The 6,088-nt window shown below is 30.9% G+C and overlaps 1 pseudogene; it reads left to right on the forward strand.

Annotated features, from left to right (window-relative positions):
* The first annotated feature begins 2,345 nt into the window (after window positions 1-2,345).
* LOC143390040 (U1 spliceosomal RNA) lies at window positions 2,346-2,495 on the forward strand (annotated as a pseudogene).
* The last annotated feature ends 3,593 nt before the right edge of the window (window positions 2,496-6,088 follow it).

Consider the following 6,088-nt stretch of genomic DNA (forward strand, 5'->3'; position numbering starts at 1 on the left):
GTATATTCATATTAGTCAATTTTTATCAAATGCTTCTGGAGAAACAAGCCATACCTAGATCTCAGTGGATTGCACATAAGAGTTATTTCTTCTTTGTGTTTTATGTTTTTCTGTGTCAGTTATAAAGCCCTAGTCTAGGACTCAAGATGAAAGGGTAGTCCAGAGGGGTCACCTTATTATTGAGACTGGGTAAACAAGAAAGAAAAGAGGATGAAATAACACAAAGTATGTCATGTATACTTGCATTTTGTTGTCAAGGTTGACTTCAGTAAGAACGTTATCACAATGGTCAGGAATGTATAATCCTGGTAGCACCCTAGTACAGGCTGCTTCCTGTGATATGTAATACACACTAGAGTATGCTGTACCTGCCTGTCTGTATCTACAAGAAATACTAGATAACTATAAACAATAATGCAATCTATCATAACATTAAAATTGATAAGTTCCATAAAAAGTACCATAAAAAGCCATAGACACATTATTTAAATGTGCAACTACACTCGTCCCCCACTCTCATAAGTACAATTAACATGCTCAGCTAAATAACATTGAAAACTTCTTCTAAATATATGTATTTCATGAATTTAGGATATTGATTTTAAGATAACACTGTTGTTTTTATGTATCCCTAAGGAAGGAATAAAAAACAATAAGTACACAGAATATTAAGAAGCATTTAGCAAATAGATTAAAATGAGACTAGTGCATGGATATTAAAATCCATAAAAGATGACAGTAAACTTTTAGACATCAATTATTCAAACTGAAGATACTTCTGTGCAAACTGTGTGTCTTTCTTTGACCTAATAAAAATTAACTTAGCAAACTAATGGGAGCATATTTAATCTACTTAATTTCACATTTTCATAGTCACTTGATTTTGATTCATAAATGATTGTTGCTATTTCAAAGAAAATATCTACTTTTCACTTGGGCTGACCAACATATCCTTTCATTTGAGAAAACCCTGGGAGCTAGAGAGTAACTATTATTATTATTATTATTACTATTATTAATTGGGATTGTCAGTAACAAGCAATGCTTCTTTGGAAATGAAGACTGACCTGCCTGTTTCTCAGTTTTACATCCTGTAGAGTAACAGAACTGAAATAGTGCGGAACTTTGCAAGTAAGCTCAATGGAGTCTTTAGATTTGCTTCATGCTATTCAATAAAGGGATGGGAACCTGAAGCAAGTGGAGATATAAATTTTCCTTTATCTGGCCTATGGGTTTTCTATACATGCTGCCTAGAAATTTATGGCCCAAATCTTCATATTGTTAATTTTTGGTTGTTATTTAGATTTTCACTCAAACTCTATGTCCTTTAACGTGTCTTCCTGATCATCATGTTCAAGTCCTGGAGCTACCCAGTTGCAGGGATAAAGTATTCTATATTTTCAGTGATGCCTACATTCTAAAATATCCTTTTTTTAATTTCAATTTTTGACTTGTTTATACTTTGTTTTTCTTATAAAATATAAGCTTCATGCCTGTGTAATAATATCCACTATTCAAGAACTGAATTCACAAATTAATAGTGCTGCCTTATAAACTTTGTTCTGAGACAATGTTAACCTTGTCAGTATACTTTATTGATAACAGAGTGCTTAATGATTTCCACGCAGTCTCCAGGAGACCAGCAAGAACTCTCTGCCAATGGCAGGGGTCACATGACAATATTTGTCCTATGTGACCAGAGACTATAGGAAGCTTGGGCCTATCCTCCATTTTCACTCCCTGATTCCATGGTGTTCCTCACACAATATAATATGTCTGACCCAAGAAAGAAAGCTATTTTTGGTGCTCTGTGAAGAGGAAGAATGATAGGAGATTGCATTTAGCTTCTTTGAATTCATGCTGTGAGGCAGGATTTAAAAGTGATTATGACTCTTCCTTTAACACTGTTGATATATGGTACAATTTGCAATATTCACATGCACAAATAATTAAATGCATGTAAACAATACTATGTGTAAACAAAGTGAAATATAAAGTTTCAGATGTTTAGTAGGAGATATTTTTTTTCCTGATTGTCTTGGAAAGAATTGCTTAGTAACAGGCATTTTCAGGTTGGGAATTTGAAAAATTTGCATTTTTATTTCAATTTTTGAAATAAAATATAATATAGGTAATATAGATGAAGTATATGCTTAGAGTAAAGTGCAAGGAAAGTCTGGGCATGAAAGATAAGGGTACTATTTTTGTTTTGTTGTTTTGTTTTGTTTAATTTTTTTCTGCCAAAGACCTTTTCCTCTCCATTTCTGACTGCATTTCATATGCTATTGTAATATTTACCTGCCCTCTTTCAAAAGATTAACAGGTAATTAAATGTCTACTATTATATACTTACCTGGCAGTGGACAGATCATGATCACAAAGGTGGTTATCACATGTGAGGCACTCTGGACATGTTGACCCCTATGATTTCCCCAAATGTGGGAAAATCAACTGCACAATTTGTGGTTGTGGGAGACTGCATTGGCATTTTTTTTAATGTCTACTTTTAGGAAGTTTATATTATTAGACTGAGGAGGCACAAAATCATAGAATAAAAAATTACATGTGGTATTTTAAGAAGAAATTAAATTGTGTAGTATATTCAAGAGTACCCAAATGAGGCTTGTGTCTTTTAGCCAAGGAAGATAAGAAGGCTTTTCTGAGGGTATAGAATTTGTTTTGAGAAAAAGTAAAAGCAAAATATATAACTGAAAGAATGACAATGCAATATTGATGAACTAGAAAAAAAATTGTGTAAAAGCACATTGAGGAAGTAGGCAGAGTTTTGAGTTAGGGAAAAAGAGTGAGAACTTATTTTAAGTAATATGATACATTTTGGAAAGATCATAGGTAATAATAATAGTCTAAATTAGATGTTAATGTCCCTCCTAGGGATGTGAAGTGTAGGTGAGCAAGAATGGAAATGAGAAAACCTGCTAGAAACTTTGCTGACAACAATGATGCAAACAATGAAGAGTTACTTAATTATGAGGAATGATCACACCAGGTCATTTTTGAGAATCATTTTCATTAAAAAAATCATCAAAATAATACAGTATTGCATTTTGTTCTCTATATTGCAAAAGCTGATTATACCCACTGGTAGAGGAGGTGGGGAAAGAGACACACAGTCAATGCTAGCAAATGACCTTATTTTGTAAATTTTATTATAAGAACATGGGTATTAGTTATTTCAATGTAAGAATAGAATTTAACTTGGCTTTGATATTAAGAATAATTTTCATTTTACCATATAGTATTTCTATAGCTATATCATCATTTTATTGATTAGAAATACAATATTTTCTTGGTTTATCTTGATATCTATGGAGAAGTCATCACATTTTTAAATGACAATTTTGTATTTGAATTTTATCTTTTATTATAAAATATTGTTGCATACAAATAATAATAAATGTTCGAATAAAGTGATCCTTTGTTTAAAAGCACATAAGGTATAATGTTCTTAGGTTTGATAGAATTAAATAAATTAATATCAAAATTTGGGTAGCAGTAGTCACAGTACTACTACAGAGTTTGGCAGGGGATCATTTTTGAAGTGAGCATAGTAAGTAACCTGTAAATAAATCTCTTGTTCTTAGACTGATGTCTAATGAAAACATTAAGTTCTGTGAAAAATGTGAAAAGGAATGTTTCCATATTTTAAAGAAATCTAAGACATTTTCTGTAATGGGTAGAATACTACAGGATTTGTGTGATTAGCATTTTTCTGACAGTCCAAAAACAGAACACAAACCAAACTAAAATGAAGATAAGCCTATTAATTTTCAAACACATAAAATTGTGTTTTATGATATTCCAAACACTTCTAAATCTTTAGCACTAAGACATGAACACATGCTTTGAAACAGCAAATAGTGTGTTTTCCTCAATCACAATTATAAACTTTATGAAAAATTACACCATCTAAATAAAATTTTATTACTGTTTGGAAACAAAATGCCACAGTTTCTGCTAAAACAGTGTTCAGGAGGCTGGATTAAAACTGGTAATTCTTGGAAATGTGTAATAAAAAAATGTCCATCCCAACTTGAAAATTCATAACATATTTTGCTGCCTTTTTGCATGAGCTTTTCTTCTCTGCTCAGCCAGAATGTAAAGAGAGCTTGCCTCTTTGCAAACAACCATTATCCAATTTCTGCAGCAATCACAGTTAGGATGGTGATTCTTTATAGGTCAAATAACGCTTCCAAGCAGTGGATATTTATAGCGTTCTACTTTCCTGGGGAAATGCAGACATTGCAATACTATGTTTAACTTGAGAGCTCAGATAAATGATAACATTAGTTCCAGCTTTTACATCTCACCTTTCTTCTTTCTAGTTCATTTTTGTGAAATATTCTATCTACCTACTTGCACAAATGCCATGTCTTTCAATTCAAGGAAATTTTTGTCCCCTGTTTCTTTTCTCAACCTGGAACATGCACCTCAACTTGAGAGAAACAAAATGAAAATAAATTGTGTGGGAATATTTTTCTAAGCAAGCTGATAAAAATGCATACTATTCCTGTTTGAGAGAATCTTTCTCAAGAATCTCTGAAAAAAAATAATGCATGCAAGCATATGCTCACATGAGTTAACACATACCAAACACTGACCATAATATACGGACTGTGTAGCACAAATATTGCAGCAATGCATGGAGTTCACTTGAGCCTAAAGGAATTCTGTTACTGAGTTGAGTAGAAATAGTTTGGCTAAATATATTTGAGAATATATGTAGACTAGGCATTTGTAGTTTCTCTAATTATTTTTCCTGAAGTAATATGCTATACTGCCATACTATGATTAACTGAAACAAAACAAATAATAATGATCCTTCTGTAGTTCTCTGGATTTTAGCATCCTTTCAGGAATCTCACTCTCCTGAAATATACCATAAAACTGAAGCCAAATTCTGTCTGTAATTTTGTACTGGGAAAAAAAATTTCTGAGGTGAAGTAAAGTCAATCTCTTTATGCAAAATTTCATAAGACAATGTAAATATAAAAATAAGATAGTTTTTTAAGAGAAAGTGAATGCTAAAAGAATGGATAAATTTATAGTGATGGGTTCAGCAACAAACTTAAATCAATCTGAGTTGCATTACAAAAATTTACTAAATAATTTATTATGAATGTGTGTAAGAGAAAATTATTAGAATAGACATAAACACATGTCAATATTCAAAATTCTTTCCTACATATTCCGTAGATTTAACAACAATTTTTTATGACATGGAAAAGAAAATTGTTTGACAGTTGGTGAATTTCTCTTTCATTCAATAGGTTTCATACTTATTATATTATTATCAATTTGTATGAATACATGACTCAAGGGTCGACTCTCATAAGAATCATATAAAAGTTTATATTTTAAATTTCTAAAGAGCTGTGTTACATCTTAGTCAAGTGCATAATAAGAAATTCAATTACATACAATTATGTTACAATTATTAAAATTGTATTGATAACCCTAAAAGCTATGTTTCTACACCCCAGTAATTCTGGCTTACATCATGAAAAATACATCAATATCTTGTAGGACTGAGTAAGGACAGTTTATTAAGTTTTTAGGGCAATATTAATTCAGTAATTCAATATTAAACTAATGTTCCAAAACTTAATATTCAAGTATAGATTTGTAACTAATAAAATAGTTTTTATATCTAAAAGTAACTAATGTTTTGTTGAGGAAATATTGTGAGACATAACGTTTTCTGTTCATAAGGATCTATGTTAAAACAAAACACAACATGTCTTAAAGCAGTAAACACACTAGATAGGAAAGAGATAAAATAAATTAAAAAATTGGATTCTTTCATAAACTAATTCTATTTCATGATCTTATTAAAATTTTTAAGTCTTTATAAAATTCAAGCTTAAAGTTCAATAAAATACACTTATGCAAACAGAAGAATAGCTAACTTTCAAAAGGAAACATTGCCTGTCATTGCACAGTATGCAGACTACCTGGAATATTAATTCACTGCTGAATGGAATCCAAAATTGTACTATATTTCTTGGAAACAATTTGGCTATTTCTTATCAAATTTAATTTATACTTACTATATGATCCACTAGTTCAA

The sequence above is a fragment of the Callospermophilus lateralis genome, unplaced genomic scaffold (assembly GCF_048772815.1).
Source record: "Callospermophilus lateralis isolate mCalLat2 unplaced genomic scaffold, mCalLat2.hap1 Scaffold_107, whole genome shotgun sequence".
NCBI lineage: Eukaryota > Metazoa > Chordata > Mammalia > Rodentia > Sciuridae > Callospermophilus > Callospermophilus lateralis.